Source organism: Pleurodeles waltl, chromosome 2_2 (assembly GCF_031143425.1).
Source record: "Pleurodeles waltl isolate 20211129_DDA chromosome 2_2, aPleWal1.hap1.20221129, whole genome shotgun sequence".
Lineage (NCBI taxonomy): Eukaryota > Metazoa > Chordata > Amphibia > Caudata > Salamandridae > Pleurodeles > Pleurodeles waltl.
The window spans coordinates 684,320,716-684,333,053 of record NC_090439.1 but is presented as its reverse complement, the minus strand read 5'-3'; the positions used below and the strand labels follow the sequence as shown (position 1 = coordinate 684,333,053).

The 12,338-nt window shown below is 43.2% G+C and overlaps 1 protein-coding gene across 2 annotated transcripts in view; it reads right to left on the bottom strand.

Annotated features, from left to right (window-relative positions):
* Positions 1–12,338, bottom strand: part of NKAIN3 (sodium/potassium transporting ATPase interacting 3) — a 2,356,170-nt gene that overhangs the window by 1,539,428 nt on the left and 804,404 nt on the right. The window lies entirely within an intron of this gene.

The following is a 12,338-nucleotide window of genomic DNA, read 5'->3' as shown; positions in this document are numbered from 1 at the left end:
CAAATAGTCATAATGCCTGTAGAAAATCAATAAAAAGGTGAAAGAAATTGGAATTGTGACCTCAATTTATGCATGTAAGCCTTGTGATACAATTCGCTGTACTATGTCCTTGCCAAAGAAAATACCTATTTGGAAATAGATTTATGAATTATTTTTAAACTAGGAAATGTACTCATGTTAAGTCTCCTCCTAAGATGTCAGTAGGTTTCAAACTGTTAGGACATTCATACTTAATCTAGCTTTACTGATGTAAACGCATGTATGATTTCCATGACTGCACTTGCTGCCTCATAGGAGCTCTTGTGAGTTGTCTACAGTGAGGACAATCTAAAGGAGTCAGTGTGGCAGAAGTGTACATTAGGCCATTAACTTTTTTTAAATATTTTTCACACCAAGAAAGCAGTTTTTTTATTAAGGGAAATCCATATTCGTGAGACACATTATGGTGGTCGGAGAAAGCATATAAGTCAGGGAGAAAAGTTCCTCAACATTTTTTGGCTGACATTTACTAGTCCAACTTCAAACGAATTGGAAAGGTATAAAAACCTACAAAGATAGAGCTTTCTGAGTGTTTCAGACCTCCCTAATAACCATTCCCTGCTTACACCCGGAGAGCATTTACGTTCTTCTCACCCAAAATAAAACGCTCTACTGCTTTTGGTCAATAGGCAATTATGACAGTAAAATTCATATGTGTACGTGTATATCCACAGATGATAAGTGTGTGAATTGGTATCTGCAATTACGCTCACAGACGATTTTGTGTACCTATGTTGAAGTAAGAATTTCAAAAACGTGAATGGTGCTACTATCATTTTCTACTTTTAGAAGGTTTTTTGTAGGTAGCTCAAATAAACCACAGCTTAATAACTTACACTGCCATCAGGTTTTGAAAAATGTTGATTTACAACCTAAAACGGCCAGTATCAATTTCAAAGTTTGTCAAATGTCACTTCCTATGATGTTACGATGCATGAAATAGCAAGTGATGTCACTTCCCCTCCCACTACAGTCCAAATTTACTGTCCTTCATGCTGCATTAAAAGAAGAGTACAGCATTGTGTGAAGGACAGAAAATAGCACAGCTCTAGATGATGGCATTAGTGGTACTCATTCTAAATCTGTCTGCTTTGCCTAGAGATCAGCTTTGAAAAAGAGGTGAGCCGCAGTGCCTAGCTGAGGATTTGTATTCGAGGTACATCTTTCAGTACCGATTCCTGCATGTATACACGGGCACCAGCTGTGTGCTTTAGCACACGTCACAGATTGCTATGATGTCCCGCTTGATGCCTTGATTGCATCTGGTTACACTAGGCATTAGGCTTTCAGGCAAATCAAATCATGTTACTTAAGTAGATCTGGATTTTCCCCAAAACATATGTATTTGGTGCTGCCCCACAACAAACATGCCCCTTTGCAAATTGGTGTAATGAGGATTCGACTCTGCATAATGATCAACTTTTGGTCATGAAAGTTGATCTGTCACTACTTTTTGTGCCGTCATGTGTTGCACCAATGCAATCCTTTAGTGGGTCTGGCCTATGATTTCGAATAAGTGACAGCTTTATCTTCTTGGTAAAAGAAGACATTTTTCTCATATCTTCTTGATTCTTGTTTCCATCAATCAATTAGTATTTGTAGAGTGCAGCACTGTCACCCCTGGGAGTATCTGAATGCTATGCTGTGCTGTAAGGCCCCTGTCAAAGAGCAAGGTCTTCAGTTTCTTTCTGATGTCTGCAATGGAGGATGCTGTTCAAAGTGGAGAGGCAGGATGTTCCAGGTCATGGTGGAGAAGTAGGAAAAGGAACGGCCACCACTGCCACAGATTCAGGTGTGTGTGTGCAAGGGCTAATGAGGAGGAGTACAGATCTCTGGTAGGTTGATGGAAGTTTAGTCAGTGGTTGATGTAGGCTGGTCCTTAATCGTGTAAGGCCTTGTAGGCATGCATGAGGACCTTGAACTGGCCTCTATTATGAATGGTGAGCCAGTGGATGTTTCTGAGGTGGGGGTGGTGTGGGTCTGTTTGAGGAGGTCAAGGATGAGTCTGGTAGCTACGTTCTGTATGGTCTGGAGTCTTTTGAGGAGGTGCATAGAGATGCCAGAGTAGAGCGCATTGCCTTAGTCAAATCAGCTGGTGACGAGGGCCTGGGTGACAGTTTTTGTGGTGTTGACTTGGATCCATTTGACGATTCTCTGGGGCATGCAGAGGGTGTGGAAGTGGGAGGATGCGGCTGCACTGATTTGCCTCTTCATGGTCAGTTCACTGTTGAGTATGCTGCTACGTTGTGTGTGTGGTCTGATGGTACAGGTGTGGGCTCGAGTTCAGCTGGCCACCTTGTGTGGTTCCATATGGATGGGTTTCTTCCAAAGATCCGTATTTCTGTTGTGTCAGAGTAAAGTTTGAGGCTATTGTCTCGCATCCAGTTGGCTATGTTAGTCATGGTGTCACTGAAGCTTTTCCTGGTGGTGGGGGGTGTTCAGTGAGCAACAGGATGAGTTGTGTGTTGTCTGCATCAGATATGATGTTGAGACTGTGGGATCTGAAAATGTAAGAGACGGGGGTCATGTAGGTGTTAAACAGTGTGAGGCTGATCATTGAGGTGTGCCGCATATGATGTTCTTGGTGTGGTGGTGAATGGGGGCAGCCGGATGATCTGTGTTCATCCTGTAAGGAAGGAGGTGATCGATGTAAGGGCATTTTCCTGTATGCAGATGTTGTGGAGTCTGTTGATGAGGGTTTCGTGGGATACGGTGTTGAATGCTGCTGAGAGGTTGTGGAGGATCAAGGCTGCAGTCTCTCTGACATTGAGGAGGGTTGTAAAGTCATCTATGACTGCAATCTGTGCGGTCTCCATGCTGTGGCTGGCTCAGAATCCTAATTGGGAGATGTCAAGCAGGTTGTTTTGTTCCAGGTATTAGACGAGATGTTGCTTGATGGCCTTCTCAAGTACTATGGCAGGGTAAGAGAGCATAGAAATTGGTTGATAATTTTTTAGTTTGCTGGGATCGGGTGATGGTTTCTTTAGAAGGGGTCTGAACCCAGCAAGTTTCCATTTGTCCGGGAAGGCTGCCATGGTGATGGAGGTATAGAGGATGCTGGTGAGTTCTGTGCTGATTTGATTGATTCTGAGATTGAAGAAATTGTGGGGGCATGGGTCGGTGGGTGCTCTGGAGTAGATGGATGTCATGATGGGCATGGTGGTTTGTGTGGTGAGTGGTGTCCATGAAGTGATCTGCTGCTGAATGTGTTTGTTGGGCGAGGCTGTTGCGGTTGAGAGCTATGGGTTAGGCGTAGTTATTTTTATATATGGTGGCGATCTTGATGTGAAAATAATCCAAGATGGTGTCACGGAGTTCTTGGGACAGGTGGATTGCTTTCTCTGTGGCTGCCGAGTTGGAGTATTCCTTCACTATTTTGAATACTTCTTTACAGTGGTTGGCCGCTTGATGCAGGCTATCATGGCTCCTCTCTTGGCTTCCTTGATTTGCCTGTGGTAGTCACCGAGGGCTGCTTTGTAAGCGGCTTTGTTAGAAGGGTCCTAGTAGAGCACCGTCATTTCTTGAGTTGGTAGCAGCTACGATTGGTGGTTCTGACCTCAGGGGTATGCCAGGTGGCTTGTCTTGAGGTTTTGTTGGTTCTTGCTGCTTCATTAGGGTGGCTCTGTCAGCACATTCTGTGATCCAGGTGAAGAAGGTCTGGATGACCTATTTTAGGTCTGATGAAGCTTCAGGTTGGGTGTTGCTGAGGGCCTGAATCCACTGTGTCTCTGTTACTTTGAACCAGCACCAGTGGGAGGAGCTGTGATGCCAGGTGATGGCATGCTTTGCAGCAAAGATGGTGAAGTGAACGATGGAGTGGTCAGACCATGTGAGTTCTGTGATGTGGCTGAATTTGACTTTGTCGCTGGAGGTAAAGATGTGGTCGAGTGTGTGTGCAGCTTTGTACGTGGGCTTTGAGACCACTTGAGTGCATCTGATGTTGTTTATGTTCTCCAGGAGAGTGGTGGAGTTTGCGTCATCATGTGGAAACTGAGGTCTCCGAGTAGGATGTAGTGATTGGAGTCGATGGCAAGAGGGGCTATGAGGTTGAGGATGGCTTTGCAAAGGGGCAGACGAGGTCCTGGGGGTCTGTAAATGAGGGTGCCTCTGATTGTTGTCTTGGCATTGGTCTGTAGCTGAGAAATTGAGGTGTTTCATGAGTGGCGTGAGGTCATCGTTGAGGGTGATGCAACAAATGGTTTTATTGAAGATGATGGTGATGCCTACACTGTGTTTGTTAGTGTAGTCTTGGTGTATCACCTTGTAGCCTTTGGGTTTTGCGGTGGTGATGTCGGGGTTTGGGGAGGGGCTGAGCCAGGTTTTGGTGATGGAGGCTACGTCTGGGGAGAGGGTGGGAATGGTGCCCCAGATTTCTGTGGCATGTCTGCAGAGTGATCCAGTGTTGAGCATGATGCACTGGAGCAGTTCCAAATTGTTTGTGGTCTTTTGGGCTGGAGTGGTGTGGGACCCTGAGTGGATAGACGGTTCTGTATGGCAGGAAAAGTGGCAGTGTAGGCAGGTAAAGGACCCTGTTGTTGCTCGAGGGGAGGAGGTGAAGCTGTTTCTGTTGTGGCCTCCACAGTCCAGGAGCTCCTCCGCAGTGAGTCGCAGTAGGGCCAGGGTTCCTAGCACTGGCTGCGATCCAGTCACAGACAGGTGCAGACGGGCTTCCATTTGGCACATCGGCAGTACGCCCACTGCGCGGCCGTGCTGAGCCTCCATTAAGTAGGTCCTGGGGGGAGAGAGGGTGGTGGGTGGTGGGAAGCAGGAAACAGCCAGGAGTTGTGGGAAGTGGATAGGAAGGGAGACGCAAGTTAAAAACAGACATAAATAAAGAGAAAAGGGGCAAAAATGAGCAGAAGAGGCTGAAATATAGAGAAAAGCCTAACATGGGCAGAAGTCTCAGAAATAAAGAGAAAAGGCAGAAACGAGCAAAAGTGGCAGAAATAAAGAGAAAAGACAGAGACCAGCAGAAGTGACAAAAATAAAGAGAAAAGGCAGAAACAAGAAGAAGTGGCAGAAATAAGAAATACAGAGAAAAGGCAGAAACTAGCAGATGTGGCAGAAATAAAAAGAAGAAGCAAAAAAGAGCAAGAAGGCAGAAGATGTCGAAACAACCCAAACAAACAGGGGAGAAGAAACACAATGGTAAGAAGTCAGATCAGAGGGCAGCAAGCGAGATGTGCTGGTGAGCGAACTGCGGCAATTGGTCGGGAGACCTGTCGCAGGGGAGCTGGCATGAGGACCTGCTCGTGTTCATCATTGTTTCTAAAGTGTTGTGATTTTTATTTATCTGCAAAGGCTAATTATTTTCTCTAGTTATAAACTTGCAACGATCTACCTAAACTTTACAATTATTCTTTTAACGCCCAACACATTTTTCACACCTCCAGTCCATTTGTTATAAACCAATTACTGTAACAGTATGATCCAATATTCCACTCATGCTCTATAGTTTGTCGAAAGTACTTTATTGTGACAAATGTTGCTAAGGTTTTCACTGAATAGCAAGGATATCATATCTGTTTTCTCAGGTTCCTAAAATGCTATTAACCAGAGGCCTAGTATTGTGTGAGGGATGCCTCTGATTCCACGTTGCTTGCTGCCAACAATTTCTCCTATAGGTGAATACATTTATACTAGATTATAAAATAATTTGTAAATTCCTACTAAGCTCACTGCTCAATGGCTTTGTACAACAAAGCACAGAACCCAAAGTATGCCCCAAAACACTAAAAAGACAAACAGCTGAGCAACCCTTCCTTTTTTCTGTAGCACAGTTTAGCAGTTGTGCCAAATTTCAATCATGTAATTATTATTTTTTGAGAATGTAAAAGGCAGGAACTCTAAATGGTCAGGAGGAGCAACCTGTTAATCAGTGACAGAATGAGGCCCTCCATTGGGCCCCAAAGATGCACATAATGTGAAGGGAAATATGTACACGGGATAAAGTACCCTCTGCCTAGCATCATAAGGATATTGCAAGTCACTGATGAAATATTTTATGGATCTTTGACGTGAGTTGCAATATTCTTTTATTGTTACGGCAGAGGTATTTCATTCCTTTTAATACCTGCATTACCTTTTCCAAAAACTGTTTTAATGCTAGATGTCTTTCTCTTTCACATGAAAGAAATAGCATGGTTATAGGCAAGAAGAAAAAAGTGAAATCTGTAGTGTGAAATTAAACACCCCAAAACAGATTATTTTACAATAAGATGTTATATTCCATTTAATGATTAGAAAAATACGCTATATCAAAATGTATAAAAACGTGCAGAGGGATTCAATCTTTTCTGAAATGACCTTCAGTGTGCAAAAAATAAGCATTTTGTCATAATCATCTCCTTTCTGCTGATCACTGTTTATTTTAGCAAAACAGATCAGAAGAAAAACCTAGGCCCATATTTATGAGCATTTGGCGTGCAGCAGTGCTGCAAGTCACCTTGCTGAGCTGCCCTGCATGAAAGGGAAAGGACAGGAATATCCCGTCACTATGGCATATGGCACAAATCTCGTTCTTTCACCCTGTGCTGGTGCCGTTTCCGAAGCCTAGCACCAACACGTTGCATGCAGGATTGTGTTTGTGCAGGAACAAACACCTTCCTGCGCAAAAACAATCCTGAGAGTCTTTTCCCTCTTTCAATGTTTGCAGCAAAATTCCATGGTCTTGTAAATCTGGAGATGCAGTATAATTCATTGGTGCTGCATTGGAACACCCACCGCAACGCCCATGGAACACCTCCCTAACGTGGAGTAAGGCAACACAGCGATTTGCGCTGCCTTGCCTCACTCTATATCTATGGGATCATTCAAAGCCACGCAAAATGGCTTTGTGTGGCCTCATATACATGATTTAAATGTTTGTGCCGGCTTGCATCACAAAAAGTGATGCAAAGTTGGTGCAAGGGGCTCATAAATATGCCCCTTAATTATCAATTTTATTGTTTAAACTAAAACTGTAATTATGGCTGTGGCCTGCCTTTCTCATCGCCTGTTGGCTGCTACAATTTCTTTCAGCTTAGCAGCTAAGTCCAAGAGTCCTCATAACTCAGCCATAGTAAGAAGATTTGAGATAGACATATATACACAAATTGCAGGCTCCCATAAACCAGCCTGTGAATTTCTATAGCAACAAGGACTAGGGTTGGGTAGTACAGAGGTGTGTAGGTGATGCATGGTTCAATGCGTAAAATCCATCATAGTTGATGACCACATTACAAAGTGTCAAATTATTAAAAGAAAAATAATATGCTAAAATCACAAAATTCCTGGAATTATGTTGGGCTACGCTGAATGTGAAAGGATTTTCTCATCCATATATTACTGAACTGAACTGAAACGCATTTAACCAGAGTCACAGACATGATAAGCTTCTGATCCCTGAAAGCCACCATCCATGCCATGCAACTGTGGCTAACCAGAGTGAGTCGCAATTTGTGACCTACCTCATGAATATTAATGAGCTAAGTTAGAATGCATCTTGTGAACCCACCAAGTGGTACATAGGTCAGTTTGCAAAATTCAACACTGGTTGTAAAAATACTGGTTGCAAATTGCAACCAATTTTTGCATCTAGTTATATAGTAAATCTGGCCCTTTATTATTTATTAGTTTTATTGGGGTCTTTCATAGCTTTCCACCCTAAAATCTTTCAATACACACTCTGCTCCTGCTACAATAGAAACAGTCTCAGTAATCTATTTTCCTCTTTCCGGACCCATAAAATATAAGTTGAAAAATTAAGGTAGATAAATAGCTGCCTCTGTGCCTTCGCTGCACTTCCACCCTAAGATGTCAGAAAGCTGGCATTTCTAATGACGGATACAGATATTGTACTCACTGACCAATTATTTTGTTGGAACCAGGCTCAAGAAAACACTAAAATAAAAAGAACCCAGCTTTAAAGAAAAGAAGGTGCGCCTTTTGCTCCTGGGTCTACTTATCCCCCTGGAACGAGGCTAATAAGAAAAGTACTTATTCAATTTCAAAGAGCAAAGTAGAATCCTTTTCCAAACTGCTGAGCCACCGATTATGTCCCAGGAGGTCAGTTTGTGGAAAGAGCTTGAAAAATGAAAGCCCAGTTCTCCTTTCTGTCAGTGATATCACGGATAATGATTACATTTGCATTGCAAAGGGTGAATGGATATATTAAAGGACGCTACATGGCGGTTCTTCCAGGGTCTGGTACTGTGTCACTGACTGGAGTTACAGAACTGGAAACTTCAGTAATGGGGCAGGAAGAATTGCAAGGCAGAATAGATCTTTGCAGGGAAATGAATGTTCAACAATCCTTATGTGCATTCGACAAACAACATGCACATGTTAAAACCTTGAAATTACAAATATTAATTTGAAAACAAAGCAAAACTAACCAGTACCTTCATGGAAACGCAAGTGAGAAAGTCAGGGAAATAAAAAACGAGATATGTTTTGCCAATTCCAAGGGTAAACGTGAGTTTGGTCATATTTCGACAGAGAGAGCAACTGAAGGATGCACTAAGTTATAATTTTCAACCACTTTAAGTGAGTTGCATTTCAAAACCTGGCCTTTTGCCATAGTGAAACCAAAGGCATCCAAAATTAACTTAAGGTTTGAAGATATTTGCCTCATCAGAATGCTGAAGAAACGTGGGGTGGCTGCTGTCTACTACCAATCTGTTTCTTTTCCCATAAGTGCAGTCTCTTCGATTTTCTTGAGTCATAAGTCAAAATAACGCGTGGCCTATGCTGGATCCTATTTACGACTTCAGCAGTCTTTTGGGTGAGTGACGGTGTATGTCAGGGAGTGTGTTGATGAGTGGAGGTGCGTGTATGAAGGTGTGCGGGTGAGCGGGGGTGCGTGTATGAAGGTGTGTCGATTAATGGGGGTGTGTGTGTGAAGGTGTGTTAATGAGTGGAGGTGCGTGTATGAAGGTGTGCGGTGAGTGGGGGTGCGTGTATGAAGGTGTGTTGATTAATGGGGTGTGTGTGTGAAGGTGTGTTAATGAGTGCAGGTGCGTGTATGAAGGTGTGCGGATGAGTGGGGGTGCATGTGCCGGCGACAGGAATGGAGATGGGTGCATTACCGCCAGGATTTCCGTGGCGGTGCGACTGCCATGAAAAGCCTGGCGGTGTGCCTACGTGTCTTAGGGCTGCTACCAGGCCAGAAGTGCTCACCTTCGGCCTGGCGATCTGACAGCCCTGGCGGTATCAATGCCATTGTGGCGGTTTGGCTTTGGCCAAACCACTGCAGTCATAATACGGCGGTCTTCACCGCCGGCCCGGCGGCGGTAAGACCACCCTTGAGAGTGTTCAGACCGCCACACTCGTAATGTGGGCCCTGGTGTCTTAACCAGGCCTGTGTTTCGTTTCTCAATGCCTCCCAGGCATCATGTCTTTGTGTGCTGGGAAATTTATTAAGATAATGTTTATTCTGTTCCCTACTAACTCTGAACTTGTCTGTCTTTTATTTGTAGCATTAAGCTTTTTTGCTCTCGGTAGCCAGCGAAAATCATTGCTGTTTCAGTAGAATAAAACTCTGTGGCCTTGGCGTTCAGCTGACTAAACATAAACGTGACTGGTCTTGAGTTTGGCAATATAGAACTGGGCTGGGTGCAAATCATACATTGTTGGATGGGAGAATTGGTTCTCATCCCTGAGTGGTCTAGAAACTATACCAGTCTATTTGTGTCAATTCAAATTGCAGAACATTCGGGTATACTTCTTTGCTTTGTAAGGTAGACCTTGTCAAAATAGACCTAGTGCCTCAAACAGTGAAGGGTTTTGTAGATGAACAAGGGTTACATCATACAGAGTTCTTCTGCAATAATTTGACATTTCTTTTTGTGTTTTTAATAAGGCACACTAACTTGTGACATGCAGGTTAAGGCTCTCTTCAGACATCTGAGCATCTGAAGTCATAGGTTAGGGTTATTGTCCCTAGTTGGACGCTTTAGGGTGAGGCAGAGAGGCTGCACCCTTTTTGGCAACTTATGCATCTGAAGTCCTCATAAGGTGTTGACAGAGTGGATTACTAAAACATTGTAGTCATTGAATTAGTCTAGGAATATCATATGGAGAGGGTATCGGTAGAAAAGCAGACTAGCCTCCTTGATGCTCTCCTTTCTGTGATCTGTCTCCTGCTTTTTTCCAAAACAACTTGTATCATTTGTTACTTCTTCCAAAACGGTGATACAAACCTCTTGGCCATGATCGAAGGGGGTCTTTCTGCATACTGGCGATCTTTTATGCGACTTATTTCAGATGCCTGAACCACAGATTTGATTTTATTCTGAATTTGTGTTAGGTGCTGGAAAACAACTCAATGTCCTTGTGACATCTTCTTCACTCTAATTCATAAATCCACCTACACTTTAAGAGGTACAGAGTGAATCAAAGTTGATTGTCGTTGATTAACTAATTTTACAGTTGACAATGTGGCTATTATAACAGCTGCCAGTGTCGTGACCTTGCATGTTCATGCTTAGAATCAAGCCTATACTTATTCCTGCTGCTATATGACTGGTCACACTTGAACTGAGTCTCTACTTCCACAAGACCGCTTACCTCCAAACATTCTAAAGGTTTTCTTCTGGCCCCATGTCTTTGATACCGTAAGTAGGCCCACCAAAATTCTAAGATCAAGCAAAGGCTGCATAGATGTCAAATGTGTTGTAGGCTCTGATCCGCTGGGGACAAGGGAGCGAGAGCAGAAGCTTCCCTCTTTTGTCTTGTAGTGACAGGCATCCTACTTGGCTTTTATATTAATTGAATAGTGCTTTGAGGTAGAGCTTTGAAAATAAATTAATTGAATTTGGAGACACGGGTACGCAAAAATTACTTTTACTGAGTGAGACAGGTGCAATTTTGCAACAAAGACACCCTTTACCCACCAAAAGTTGCCAGTTATTCTCTTGGGTTTGTACCAGACTCTGCTAGACTCTATGTCAGAGCCATGGCCCAACCTGCACTTCTTTAGAGGTCACTCCTTCAATGTACCAGGGCTCAAAGCTTTCTGTGTTGCTTCAGCATCCCATTGCCACTTCATCAGCTAGGGTGTCCCAGTGTTGCACTACTTAACTTCACAATGTTTTTATCTGGTTCTCTGGTTACAATATTTTGTTGCACTATTTTTAACGGTCGAGATTTTGGTAGTGCACCTGGAATTAGCACCTGCATTTTTCCGACCTCACAAAAGGAGCAGATATCAAACTATTTGGAATTCAGAAAGGTCACAGATTTCAAACAGTACACCTTTGAAGTTTTGTGAATTCCATTTTTGAATGAGAAAATACGTTTTGCATGTAAACAACAACGAGCAAGTGCAAATGCATTTGCTGTTTTTTTCCCTATGTTTGCTCCATAGAAAATACTTTCCCATGAGAAACCCTTCACCCTATACTCCTGCCGATTTTGGGGTGTGTACCCTTTCCAATGTTTAAAATGTTCAAGAATGGAAAGGGGCTGGAGATGAGTTTGAGGGTATCTAAAAAATATGAGATTGGGGGTGTCCACAAACTTACAACTGGACACTCCCATCTTCTAATATTCACTCATTCCCTACCCTCCAGTCCTACAAAGGTGTAAAGCCAACTTTCAATAATAGAAAAAGTAGCTGTGCTCTCGTAAAAAATCATACACACATGTACATCAAAGGTACATGGCAAACTGGTTTCCATAATCAGGTCCATTATTTATTTATGGCTTCTGTCCTGAAGTAAAAAATTTACAAATTCATGGAATTTACAAACCCTACAAGAAGTAGGTTTGTAAATTGCCACAAATGTTATATTTCCATGTGTACTCCTATTGACACACCACATACAAGGTGTAGAGTAGCCATGTGTTGGGACAGAAAAGTCCCTTGCAAGGTGATAGAAGTGTAACCCTACACTGAGTGCCCCAGCTGTGGTGATATGTACATCCTTGGTAACAATTTTTGGTCATGAGCAAACAAGGATCATTCATTTGCGCTATGACTTAGGTCTGTCTCATGGAATGTGGTGTGCTTAGACCGGGAGCAACACTCAACTGCTACCCTTAAGTGGTGGAGATAATTAGTATGAGTGCGGTGGTGGCAGAATACATCGTTTTAACTTTTAGTGATTAGTAGAGTGAACAAGCCTTTTGCATGTGACACAGAAGTAGCACCTCCTAGTCCCCTCTGTTAAGGTTCTGCTGCTGTGTGCTTGACTCACCCTTAGCCTGCATTGGCTTGTGTGCAGCATAGGGATCTATGTGTGACTGTGGGACGGTACAGTGCATCGGAAAATGGCATGCAAGGTTGCATGTGCTTGCTGGGATACATGTGTGCCTGT